At 36.6% G+C, this 14,039-nt stretch overlaps 1 long non-coding RNA gene and 1 pseudogene across 1 annotated transcript in view; one reads left to right on the top strand and one right to left on the bottom strand.

Annotated features, from left to right (window-relative positions):
• Positions 1 to 871: 871 nt before the first annotated feature.
• The window catches only part of LOC143688727 (uncharacterized), a 47,724-nt gene continuing 34,556 nt past the window's right edge, over positions 872 to 14,039 (bottom strand). The window contains exon 4 of the long non-coding RNA XR_013178255.1: positions 872 to 2,017. This is a non-coding gene — a long non-coding RNA (uncharacterized LOC143688727). The remainder of the gene's footprint in view (positions 2,018 to 14,039) is intronic.
• On the top strand, positions 5,587 to 10,569 carry LOC143685714 (ras-related protein Rab-18 pseudogene; annotated as a pseudogene).

The following is a 14,039-nucleotide window of genomic DNA, read 5'->3' on the forward strand; positions in this document are numbered from 1 at the left end:
TGGCTCACACAGGGTCCTGGTTCATGGTAGCCTCTTAATAAATACTTAATAAGTCTCTGACATTGTTAAACAGTTTAAATAAACAGATAGTACACAAAATGAAAGCAGGGACTTCAGTACTCCCAATGTAAAGATGGGGAGTCCAGAATATAGTCCTATCCTTGAGGTCTATCTACTGGGAACATAGAAACATGCCCTCACCCAAAGTAATCCTTGATGCCAATGTCAGAATATCTTCATATGCATTGCATGGGCTCTGATATTTATTTAATAATAGGAATACTATTTTGACAACTAATTATAGCCAATGTTGACTGAGCAGGTATTATGTGCATTATTTAATCCTTACAAGGTTCAACTACACATCCTCACTTTATCAATGAGGGAAATAGAGGTTTCCCAAGACTAGCAAGGCACCCACAGCCCCCACAAACCACAGCAACTCCAAAACCCACATGACCAACCCCCACACTCCAGAGCTCCCACTGTTGGTCTCACATCTCGAAGCTGCCCTCCGACTGTTGGGTGTTCCGCTGTCAGTTACACTTCAGAAGAAGAGGCACTTGAATTATGTTTTCATAGGTAATCTGATCATTTCTGGGTTTAAATAGGTTTTCTTTTGTTACTTTCCATGAAATTATCTTTCAGGGGGTTGATGTGTTAATATGTTTGTTTCACCCTGAGCCTCCTGATCATGGAGAGACAATAGCACAGGTCACATTTTCATTTACTTTTCAATATTTTTGAGAATTTGAATTTAAAATAAAAATTGTAAGAGTGCAGAAACAGTATCATTTACTGAATTACTCACTTTAAGAGGATTTTTGGTGATACACAGCTTGAGCTTGCATTTAATTTTGTATGAGCTTTATCCAAGACATTAAGAAAAAACTTTAAAATTTGAAATCAAGTGAATTTCAAAACACACATAAGATAGTAACCTAGATTCTTTTAAGCCCCATTTGAAAATGATTATCAAATTTCTTTTTAAACCACCTAACCAACTTTCCACTATCCTTTTCTTGATGTATATCTTTTACTACTGAAACACATACCTCAGTATATTTAAAAAACAAACTCCAATGAAGTAGATCTCCTAAGCTTTATTCAGAGAGCACTCAAGACAAAATTTCTTCTACATCTTCACAATAATAAAGTTCATTGGATTTTGTCAGTTTCAAATATTCTTACTCCCATATCAGTTCTCAAACTTTAGTGCCTAACAAAGTTACCTTTGGGAGCTTATTGATACCGGCTTCTGGACTCCAATTCCAGATTCTACTTCACTAAATCTAGGGCAGAGTCCCTGAGTTTCCACTATAATAATGAAGGTGATTTCAGCACATAGACCAAAGGCCTCGCTTTAAGAACCCCTGACTTGTATTCTTCATTATGACATTTCCCACAAAAATAAAATGAAATGCATATTAATGCAGTGGTTCCCAACGCTGGCAGCACATCAGGATCTCTAGGTCTGGAGCGAGGCCTGGTCAAGTGTATTTTTTAAAGTGCCCTGGGTGATTTGGATCTACAGTCAAGGTTCAGAACCACTGGCTCAACAAATACAAGGGATGACTACAGAACACTGTAACACATTTCCTCATGTGGTTTGTGGAATCAGACTTCATGAATAAGGAAACCTCCTATTTAGAAGTAACAAAAACAACAAAACCACTCATTAAATTTTTTCGTCTTTCATTTCTTAGCAACTTGTGACAGGAATAGTGACTCTTGGGGTGACCACCCACAGAGAAGGGACCATGGCCTTCCCTCAGTGTTCAAAAGGACTGAAACTTTGGAATAATTTCATAGTAGCTGAGTTGGCCACCATTTCCATTCTCTGATTTTCTCATCTAACAGCTTTTTGTGGATGCTGCAACAGCAATGGTCAGCTTGGAGAACCCAGCCAGTTTCTTCCAGAAATACTGGTCCCTCAAATGCTTTAGAAGGCAAAAAACCAGAGTCCATTTGTACAGCCACCTTTATTCTCCTTTTTCCACTCCCCAACACCATTGCTCTGAACCAAAATAATGAGGGTGAAGAAGTGGAACCTTCATTCACTTTCACACAGAACTTTAAAACCGCACCACTATTATTTAGATACGTCAAAGGAAGACTCAGGCAAAAGCATTTAGACAATTAAAGAAGTTCACTTGCAAAGAAGGTTTGCAAAGGAGTCTAGGCTTTAGAAGAACCAGCTCAAAGCTCTATTTAATTTGAGAACTTGAGCTAGATTGGATAAACTTGGTTTTTTTGTTTGTTTATCTAAGTACGCAGTCTTTTTTTTTTCCTGATTGTGAGATGTGATGTGTATCCTTTCCATTACTGCAACAGGGCATGTACTACTTCTACAGGTATTTATTCTCAAACCTGTGCATGCTTGCTGTATTTACAGCTGCAACTCTGCCATTTTAATTATATAAGATGTACTCTGATTATGAAAAAGACTTTTTTATTTAAAAAACTAATTTTAACACTTTGGAGAAAATTTTTGGTTAAAGCAAACGAAAATATTTTCTGTAACCATTTGCCAGAATAAATGTGAAATGGATCAAAGATTCAAATATAAAAAAATGAAATTACATAAAAGTACCAAGAAAGGCACTGGAGAGTTGCTTTATAACCTTACACTAGGAAAGCCTTCTCTAATGTGAATCAAAATTCTGAAATCATAGAAAATTGATCAACTCAACCACATAAATGTCAAAAACTCATACACAAGATAAAATACCATAACCAAAATGGAAAGATAAGCAACAGAATAAAACTACTTGAAAATCATAAATTGAGAAAGCTTTTAATCTTAACATATTAAAATCCATAAGAGACAAACCAAGAAAATAGACAAAGGATGGGCGAAAGAGAGAAACTTGAGCTCAACTTCACTGATAATAATAACAATAATAATAGCCAAAATGTACTATGTGCTGGGCACTAGTCTCACTTTTTACAAATGTTAACACATTCAAATCTCAAAACAACCATAAAAAGTAGTTAATGTTATTCTTTGCAGTAAACATGAGGGAATGGATGCACAGAGAAGTTAAACTGGTATCCCGGGTTTAAATTGCTATGTACCCTAGAAAAGCCATGTTTTCTTCCCTAATCCAGTCTTTTTGGGGCAGGCCTATTGTTTAGGATGGAAACTTTGAATTGTTTCCATGGAGATGTGACAATCCAGTCGTGGGTTTGACCCCACCCATTCAACGTGGGTCTTAATTAGTTTACGGGAGTCCTTTAAAAGGGGAAACATTTTGGAGGAAGCTCAGACATGGGAGAGCAATTGCTAGAAAACTGACACAGACAGAGATGTTTGGAAAAATGCAGAAAAAAAAAATTCCCCAAGGAAGCTGTCTGAAACCAGAAGCCAAAGGACCAGGAGACATCAGCTACTTGCCTTCTCAGTTGACAAAGGTATTCCATGTCATCAGCTTTTCTTGAGTCAAGGTATTCTTCTCTGGATGCCTTAAGTTAGACATTTTTATGACCTTAGAGAACTGTAAACTTTTAACTTAATAAATTCCCTTTATAAGAGACAACCTGTTTCGGGTATATTGCATTCTGGCAGCCTTAGCAAACCGAAACAGCTGGTAAGTGGCCGAGCTGGAATGTAAACTCATGCAACTGAGCTCCAAAAGTGTCTGTGCTCTTAAACATTATTCATACCTCCTGTCGTGATAAGAGAAATGCACATTAAAACCACATTGAGATGATATTTTCCACCCTTTAGCCTGACAAAAAATTTTTTTATATATATTATCTAGGCAAAACATTGGAGAACATAGATATTCTGATACCTTTCTGGTTGAGTATAAAAAGTTATAATATTCACTGAGGACAATGCAGCAGCATCTTAAAAATTACAACTGACCCAGCAATTCCACACCTGGGAATTTACTCTACACATATAACTACATACATGCAAAATGGCATATTTTTAAGGTCATTATTCACACAGCATTATTCGTAAGAGCAAAAGATTGGAAAACCTCCAAATGCCCAGCAAGATGGCCATTCAATGAAATATTATGCAATTATAAAAGGAGCCAAAGCAGCACTCCATGTTTGATATGGAAACAAACAAGATATAGTAAAAGAAAAAAAAACAAGGTGCAGACCAATGTGTATAGTGTCATATCTTTTTCATGGAAAGGAAAAATAAGAACATATATTCAATGTACAGGAGAAGGGGAAGTAAAAGAGAATCCTGAATTCCAAACCCCCAGTCCATTCTCAAAAGAAAAGCTTTGACCTAACATCAAGACATTGACAAATATTTATACCCTTATGTCTTTTAAGTTGATAAAATATTAATGCATAATCTTTTTTTTAATGAGTGTCTACTCTAACCAAAGTTTTCAGTTAATCTGATTGTGGCTTGCTGGGGTTTAAACTTCATGCTCTAGGAAGTGTGCTTTTGCCTAAAGGACCCTCCACCTAGTGGAGTCCTTCACCACCCAAGTGGGGTGACCCCAGTTCTCTACTGACCACTTACTCTGTGCTTCCAGATCTGGGCTTTCTCATTTGTTTGAATTCCCTCGTTCTCCATTGTACCAACTAACTTTCTATTCATATTCTCTGTAGGGTCTTCCATGACACTACAAGTATACCAAACTCTCACCAGAGCAAACTGATTGTTTAAAAGGGCACTGCTTAAAAGGGGTTCTGCTGGTTTGGAAGTATTATGTACCCCAGAAAAACCATGTTTTAATCCTGATCCAGTCTTGCGGGTGCAGCCATTCTTTAAATCCTGATTCAACACTGTAGATGGAATCTTTGATGAAATTATCTCCATGGGAATGTAACACACCCAATTTTGGATGTGAGCATTTGATTAGATGAGATGTGACTCCACCCATTCCAGGTGGGTCTTGATTAGTTTACTGGAATCCTTTAAAAGAGTAAACATTTTGGAGAGAGTTAGAAATGAAAGAGCCGAGAGAAACTTCAGAGGAGAGCTGACAGGCAGAGAAGAGAGACAGATGTTTGGAGATACTTGGAGCCCAGCAGATGTTGCCACGAGATGTTAAGCAAGCCAGAACCTGGAAAGAGCCAAGGGAAGCCAAGTGATGAAAGCCAAGCGATGGAGAAGCAAAGTGAGGAACCCCCAGAGGAACAGAGACCGAAGGACAGAGCCCAAGAGCCAGGGACCAGCAGATGCCAGCCACGTGACTTCCCAGCTGACAGAGGTGCTCCATACCCAACACCCTTTCTTGAGTGAAGGTAACCTCTTGTTGGTGCCTTAATTTCGACACTAGCACAGGGCCATCCAGAGAAAGCAGATTTTGTCATCCTTTGTTATGGATTGAATTGTCTCCCCAGAAAAGATATGTTCAAGCCCTAAGCCCAAGCCCTTGTTCCATGACTGTGATCTTATATGGAAATAGGATCTTTGAAGACAGTATTAGTTAAGATGAGGCGAAACTGGATTAGGGGTGACTCTGATCTAATATGACTCGTGTCCTTACAAAAAGAGACAATTAGACACTGACAGACAGAGAGAGAAGATGGCTTTAGGACAGAGGCCGAGAACCTCATGAATGGCCAGCAAGCCACAGCCAGAATCCCACAGATGTCAGGGGGACCATGGACCTGCCTACACTTGACTTCAGACTTCTGGCCTTTAAAATTGTAAAACAACAGATTTCCGTCATCTTCAGCCACCCAGGTTATGGTACTTTGTTGCAGGTGCCCTAAAAACTTAAAACACCTTTTATTCTACTGCACTGACCAAGCTGGCAGAAAAATATTTCTCATAACAACCTGTTCTGTTGCTTTTTTCTCATCTCTCTCTCTGCTCTTTCCCTAATTTGGCCCATAGAATTGGTAGATAATGTAAAGGCCATATTTGCTTTGACTCAACAAGGAGTTCCTGGAGACATACCCCACCTTCTGGGCAAAGTCTCTGGATAACAATTCTTGTGTCCTAGTCTTCTGCCTTCATCCAACCCCCATCCTTCTCCCTTGACCCCATGATATCACTGTTGGTTATTCTTTAATTGTTTCACACTCACTATATTGGAGCTACCAAATTCACAGTCCCATAGAGCACAATGTATATCACTCTGAATACACGCTGTAACATAAACTGCAAGACAATGGGCATACATGGGAAGACTTGGTAAATTGTGAGATTTTATACAAATGTTGGCTATTTCAATTGGCTTGATTCCTGATAGGGTCCTAGGGTTTCGGAATTACAGAATCGCAGAGCTCGTTTAGGACAGCAGTTTATAAAGAATTTCTTGGAGACCTAAGACTTCTCAGGGGTTCCTCAGGGGCCTTCCTAGAGGGATGGGAGCTCCCTGCTCTCTTCACCTACAGCAGCTCTGCTTTTTGTTTGTTGGTTGGCTTGCCCTCCTGATGAAGTATCTCCCATTAATTTGACACGCAAACTTTCTTTTTTACAAGCACTTCCTCCCCCATCCTTTTAAATATACTTTCTATCTCTGTGAATTTGCTATTTCTAGTCATCTTTTATAAGTGATATTATACAATTTTTGTATGATTTGCTTACTTCACAGAGCATGTTTCAAGGTTCTTCTATGTTTCTGTATGCCTATTCTGTTTCTTAAAGCAAGCACATATACCATTTTTTCTGGAAGTAACCTAAATCACACAACTTCATAATATTTTATTAAAAGTAAAGAAAACAAATCTTCCTTCACAAGAGGTCAACTTTCTTATAAATCATGCAATAAGTTGTTATTTCTTATAATTCACACATAATTTGTTTTAGAAACCACCTTCATACAAAAATAGGTAGAAAGCTCCTTCAAAAGGCAACTTGAGAAAGTATGCCTAAGTAGAAAATAAACTACCCCTAAATATCTTAATTTCCTGTCTAGGAAACAGTTTTGTAATCTCCTCAACAGAGGATCTTATCCTTTGACACCAGACTATATATGGCTTTTTCTGAGTGAATTCCAATGTATTTTGACTTTCAACAATTTAAAGATAAAGTTCAAACAGTTTCTCAGTCAATGTAAGTCAATAGAATATAAACATAACTTATCTTTACATACCTCATAAAGGATATATCTATAAATGTTACAAGTGCACATAAATATAAAGAATGCCATTTTCATTTTGGGAATACATTTAGAGAAGCTGTAGATGTACAGCATGTTTCCTATACACTTAAATCTTCTCCACTGGAGAGCACAATGTCCTGTTACTTAAAAGTAGTGAATCACTTTCTGTCTTAAAAGTTCATGCTTTAAAAGCACAAAGTAGAAAGTGTTATACCAAACAGAGTGCAACAGGAACTCAAAAGCAAAAGTATTTCCAGCTGAGAGAATCATAAAATGGTGTGATATTTAGGATTTTTGTTCTGTAATAATAGATTCCCCAACCCTTCCGGCATACGCTATTTACTATCTTAACTTATGGTAAAATGTATTATTTTATCAAAGTTGGGCTTGGCCATGTGACTTGTTTTGGTCAATATCATGTAAACAGATGTGACACTAAGAGAGGCTTTAAATGTGCTTGCTTTTATACTTGTACCATTGTCAGGTAGTTATGAGACCCAAAAGGACGAGAGACTCTCGCAGCGACTCTCAACCAATGTGAACCCTGAAGACAAGCCCAGATGACTCTGAGCCTGAAACAGAGCCCCCAGGGAAGCTCAGCCTCAGTAAGCCAAATCACAATCGACCTGCAGACACCTGAGCAGGAGAATACTCTGACGTTGTAAGCCACTAAGATGATAAATTTATTTGTTATGCAGCATTATTGTGAAAAAAGCTGAATGATGATGGTTTCTGAAATGGACATTAAGGATATATATAACTTTAAGCACATGAAAATAAGAGAAAGCACTTCGAATCGTGTGAGTCAAGACATTTAATTAACCACTCAACAAGATCTGTTCTCCTTTGTTTCTAATATTTCCTGTGCCTACCGCTTTCCTTTCCTTCTCACTGCTCTGACCCCAGCTGAATTCATCTCTGTATCACACTGACTACTCTAAGAATCTTCCTCAGTTTCTTTAAACTACCCTTTACATAAAAGCCAAACTAAAGGTCCTGATGAAATTGGTAATATAAATGTCTTCTTGAGAAACCTTCAACATGTCCTCACGCAGACTGAACTACAAATATCTATCGAGTACCTGCGACTCAATAAAAAGCCAAACCAGACATGTCCCTGACGCAACAGAACCTAAAGGCTCCTGGGAGAGGAGGACAAGCAAGTGAACTGTTACACAGCAATGAGACAAAAACATGACAGAAATGTGCTCAAATCACTGGCAGACCTTCAGGGTTGGGACAAAAACATCTTCTCAAAAGAGATGATGCTTACGTTGAGATGTTTTGTTTCACTTTAATGAATAGAAATTAACTCCACCAAAATGATCTACAGGGTTTAGGTAAGACTAGCAGGGCTATTCCAGACAGAGTAAACAGTGTGCATGAAAACACCAATTGTGCCATAGTACAAAGGAACATGGTTAGAATCCAAGATAGATGTGGGGAAGAAAGGTGGTAGCCAGTTCATGAAGCCATGAGATTTCTTGAAAAGTCCACGCCCTATGCTAATGCTGCTGTCATTGTTTTCTAAATTAAGGCTCAGGATTGTATCAAAAGTTCTAAGAATTTCTGCAATTACTACAATAATATTAAGTGCCAACTTTACACCAAGAAGAGCAAAGCAGGCAGGAGAAGGAATCCCCAAATAGGGGGATTTCAATAGTAGACTATTTAGTACTTAGGATAAATAAGATTAATATTTGAATTTCCATAACAGAATATTATAAATTTTGATAATGTCAAAAGAATACAACTAACAAAACCAGTTCTGCTCATCCTATCCTGGTTCTCTAGCTCACAGACCAGGCCACACGTCCTCTTTGAAATCCAGTCATTTCCACAGTAAAAAGCATATTTTGCCATGATGAGTAAATGATATGTATAAAAGCACTTCACAATCTGGAAATTACCATGTGAATTCTAAGCATTGCTACTGAATGTAAGAGATGGTATATTTTGTGTAATGCTAACCCCAATTTATCAGAGGAAAACACTAGCTTCCCTATAACTCATTTAGAGTAGCTTCAGAGATTAATGGCAGTATATCCAAATCTCACTGTATTCAAAGCTGAATTTCAGAAAGGTACCCAATAGTTCAGAGCTACATGTCACAAGAGACATTATGCAAGAAAAATGAAAAAAGTTCAGAAAAAAAATTCTCAGTATTTTTAAATAAATTATAAATTATGTGATCTTGTACAGGAAAAAAAAAAAAAAAAAAACCTCAAACAGAATATAAAAGAGCCAAGGGTGATAGAAAGTGAAGAGGCAGAACTCCAGAATGTTACAAAGACATAAGCCACAACAGAAACGAGAAATAGAATAAAAATAATTAAACAGAGTCAACACTGAAGAGAAATTGGAGAAAATGACTCAAAACAAAATGGAAAAGAATAAAGAATTAAAAACTGATTTACAGAAATAAGAGCTATGAAGGATAAATAAAATATATCTAATTCATGCATGAGTATCCAAACACAATCGAGCAAATGAAAGAGACCGTAATTTTTAAATATGATGAAAAAAGACCCTCCTGAGATTTAACTTTTTACTCAAAAGGGCACACTGATCTTAGTTAATATTTAAAGTTTTCCTGGTAAGTAAATTTAAAGAGATAAACCACATCTTACAATAAAAAGAAAAAAAAAAGACTCCCCAAATATGTTGTTATTAAACCTCCAGGACAAAGAAGGATCAAATGAGTATTCAAGAAGAATCTACTCACATACAAGGTGAGAAGTTCAAGTTGAACTCATTCCCCACAGTCACATGCAATAACAGAAAAGATGATAATATTAAGTCTACAAAGTTAAGTGAGAACCAATAGCCTTGCACTCTTCCAAGTTGCCCTTTAAGTATGAAGGCAGTGTAAAGACATTCTCACAGGGCTGGGCCAGGGAGGGCAGTGGGGCTCAGAGCAGGGTGGTACGGATGAATGAGGACAGGCTGTGATTTTTAAGATCCTTGCCCTAGGAGACAGAGGGGTGGGTTAAGTCCAGTCTGCTCTTGAGGTTCACAGATGCTACTTCTGATTCAGAACTTGTAGCAACAATAGGTGTTGATTTTTAGGTGAAAACAGTTTTAGGGGATAGAAATAAGGTTAAACTTGCAGTATGGGTACTGCTGGTCAAGAGGGGTACAGAACATTAATTCCCAGCTATTATCACGGCACATAGGGTGTTTAGTTTATGACATCACAAGAAAAGATACCTTTCTTAGACTGGATAACTGGTTAAACTGATTGGAAACATACTGCATGAAAAACGACACAGTAAAAATGTCAGTTGGAAATAAAATAGATAAGGAAAATCATGAACTTGATAAAAACGAGGGCCTCAGATTTGCACAAAACAGTTCATGTTATTCACAGAAGTGCAAAAAACTTGGAATGGTATCCAATGTTCCTTGAAGAACATGTTAAAGATCATGCATTGCTGTGGGAATGTGAGAACCAAAATAAAAGAGTAAAAAACTATTACACAGGGAAGAAGGCTAAGGAGGAGGAGACTGTGGTGATTACTGTCCATTGTTATAACCTGTGGGAGATCTCATCTCTTGCATATTTGATCAGAGAGTGACATCTTTCTGTCTATAAACTCTAAGCGCTATTTTAGGGACCCTGCAGCTGCACATATTTGTTTTGTATCATGGCAATAAATATTTGTAAGAAATCCCATTTACTGACTTTCCAGGTCAAAACATTATGGTAAGCACACACAACTTACAGCCTAAAGATTTCTATACAACATAAAATAGGTATTATTTTATTGCTACATTTGATCTTATGAGTTACATTTATTCTGTAATTTTTAAAGGTCCATCCATCTAGAAAATATTGATTCAAGATCAAAAGAAAAAAAAGACATTCTCAAACTTGCACAAACTCAGAGAGCAATGCACCTATAAAGACCTTGAAAAATAGTATTCTATAAATTTCAAAACAAAGGGAAAAAGGCATGGTGAAAAACACTGAAATAGTAGACTATTTAGCACTTAGGATAAATAAGATTAATATTTGAATTTCCATAACAGAATATTATAAACTTTGATAATGTCAAAAGAATACAACTAACAAAAACTGTCATATGGGAAAAAGGAAGTAAGAAGTGGGCTAATTTCTTCAACTCTTTTAGCAAGAACTCTATAGTCTATCTAAAATTGATACATGTAATTTAAAAGTAACCAACTTTGTATTTCATATTAATCTTTTTTATCTTAATTTTAGATTGATCTTTATAAATTACTAACATTTATAAAAATAACATTTTCCTAAAGTTCATCCATTTTGGCTCACTTTGTTCTTTTTCTTTCAAAATCAAATAAAAGGGGGTGCAAGGGTAGCTCAGTGGTAGAATTCTCACTTGCCATGCAGGAGACTTGAGTTTGATTTCCGGTCCATGCACTTTCCCAAAAACAAGCAAGCAAGCAAAACAAAACAAACAAACAAAATTCAACAAATGGTGTTGCAATAACAGTATACTCACATGGAAAAATAATGAAATGTGACTCTCTCATACAGCATACAAAAAATAAAATAGAATTAAATATTTTAATTAAAATATATCTAGTATGATCCAATATTTATAAAATTATTTTTCAACTGCAAATATGTAACAGCAAAAGTTTAGAATGATAAATATTTAAATTATCAATAGTTATTTCTGAAGAATTTGAGATTTTTTTTGCTTTATCTTTTTTCATAATTTGTGGCATCATGCAAAGTTTTACTTGCAGTGTACAAGTTTTTTATAGAAATCACACATTCTTTTAAGGAAACATAAAGACATAAAAAGAAGTAAAGGTATAAAGTCAAAAGAGAACTTACTAGAACTGGAATAAAACATCTCCTAATAATTAGCACTAAACTTGCTTCTCATGTATCTGGTGGCAAGATTAAAAAGAAAGGATAATGAGTTACATATTTTTAATATCTGGCAAAAAGAAAGCAGAACAAAATAATCTTGGAAGAAAAAGACCAATGTTAATTGCTATTGTTAGCTGACCAGCTATCCTAGGCTAAGCACTGTATCATGCATTTTTTGCAACTTCATAAAATTTTATATGAGGAAGCTCAGATAAGTAACTTGGAATGGATCATATAGTATATTAGTTTCCTATGGGTGCTGTAACAAGTTACCACAAGTTTGGGAGCTGAAAACAACAGAATTTTATTTTCTCACACTTCTGGAGTCCAGAAGTCTGAAATCAAAGTGTCTACAGACCCATGCTCCCTTTGGGAGCTCCAGGGGAGAACTGCTTTGTTGACACTTCCAGCTTCTGGTGGTCCCAGGCTTTCCTTGACTTGTGGCTGCAGAATTCCAATCACTGCCTTCATCTTTACATTGTCTCCTCTTCTTTGTCTTCCTCTGTCTCTTATAAGGGTACTTGTTATGAATTTAGAGCCCATCCAGGTAACCCAGATGATATCTTAAAGTCCTTAACTTAGTTACATCTGCAAAAACCCTTTTCCTAATAAGGTCATGTTCATAGGTTCCAGGCATTTGGATGCAGACATAGCTTTTGGGGGCCACCATTCAATCCAATGCACACACTCAGTGGATGGCAATGCCCACTGAGAACCTGAGTCATATGACCCCAAAGCCATGCTTCAGCCTCTCTAACCCTCCGCTTCACAATTTCTTGATCCTAACCCTAATACAAATTAATCCTACTTATCCTTTTATAATAAATAGAGCATTCAATTACAACTCTGTAGAAGTATACAGGTAACCACAAGTTCAAAATCAACTTGACTCTGAGCAATGTCGAAAGAATAAGCTAATTAATTATGTGGTAGAACATTTTTACTACTAAACAGTTCATACCAGAACAGTGCCATGACAGAAAAGTACCAAGCTTAGTATTACTGAAGTAAATGATGGAAGACACAGAAAGCTATGTAAAACATCTCCTAATCCAAGTCTTTTTTACTTGGATTTGTATTCCATTTACTTATTTTCAAGATTACTTGTGCAATGGTAGCAACCACTGTAAAGAAAATAAGAATTTAAAACAAAACTTTTCAACAGTCCACTGAACATTATGGTTTGTATTAAAACTATAATTATATACCCTAATTACTCCCAACAAGACATTTGCAATTCAAACTTCATTTTTAAATTTACTTTTATTTTTTTCAAATTTCATTCTGTAATATTAATTTACTTTCTCTTATTCGCCAAATAATGATGAATATAATAAACTAAGTAGTTCCAAATTTGAATAAACAGGGATGAAGAGATGTGTAAACTTCTCAATTAACTGTAATAATTATTCCACCTTTACAGATCAAATTGTCCCTTAACTAGTTATATGCAATGAGCATAATGAATATAAATAGCCTATAGTTACAAGCACAGAATTTCAGTGCTTCTCATAATATTTACAGTTTGTCTTTTCTCTTGTACTCCTTTATTCAATCATGAGTTCAAGCAACATTAACCGAGAAGCATTAAGTGCCAGGCAATGTGATAGGCTAGTGGTTGTAATCAGAGAGGGTGCCTCCTCCAGAAATTCAGTTAATTAGAACAGAAATGTGAAATAAAAGGTAGTTGTAAATCAACTTAGTCAGGACTACAGTGGCACTGTAAAAGGTTACAGAAGAGAAAGGACACCGAGCTGGAGCGACCAGGGTAGACTGCACATAGGGTTGGCCTTTGATTTCATACTGGAAGAAAGAGGAGGTTGTCGCCAGGTGGAGAAGAAGGCAGCATGCGAAAAGCCAGAGGAAGGTATGGCTTTCAGAATCTTGAGAGTTGGCCCAAGTTGATCCTCACCGGTAACACATAAATGACTGTTTGCTACCATGAAAATATACATATCCAATAGCCAACAATACGGCCTTATTAATGCTCCTCTCATTTTCCACAAGACTGTGCTCTCTGAAGAGTACAGTTCCCAAGAGACAGAGAAACATTAGAGAGTTTAGGAGGAGATGATGAAGGGCGGCTCTCCACGACTCCATCTGCATGGACCCCTTTCCTCAGTCCTTTGTCTCCCTCTAGC

The sequence above is a fragment of the Tamandua tetradactyla genome, chromosome 6, assembly GCF_023851605.1.
Source record: "Tamandua tetradactyla isolate mTamTet1 chromosome 6, mTamTet1.pri, whole genome shotgun sequence".
Lineage (NCBI taxonomy): Eukaryota > Metazoa > Chordata > Mammalia > Pilosa > Myrmecophagidae > Tamandua > Tamandua tetradactyla.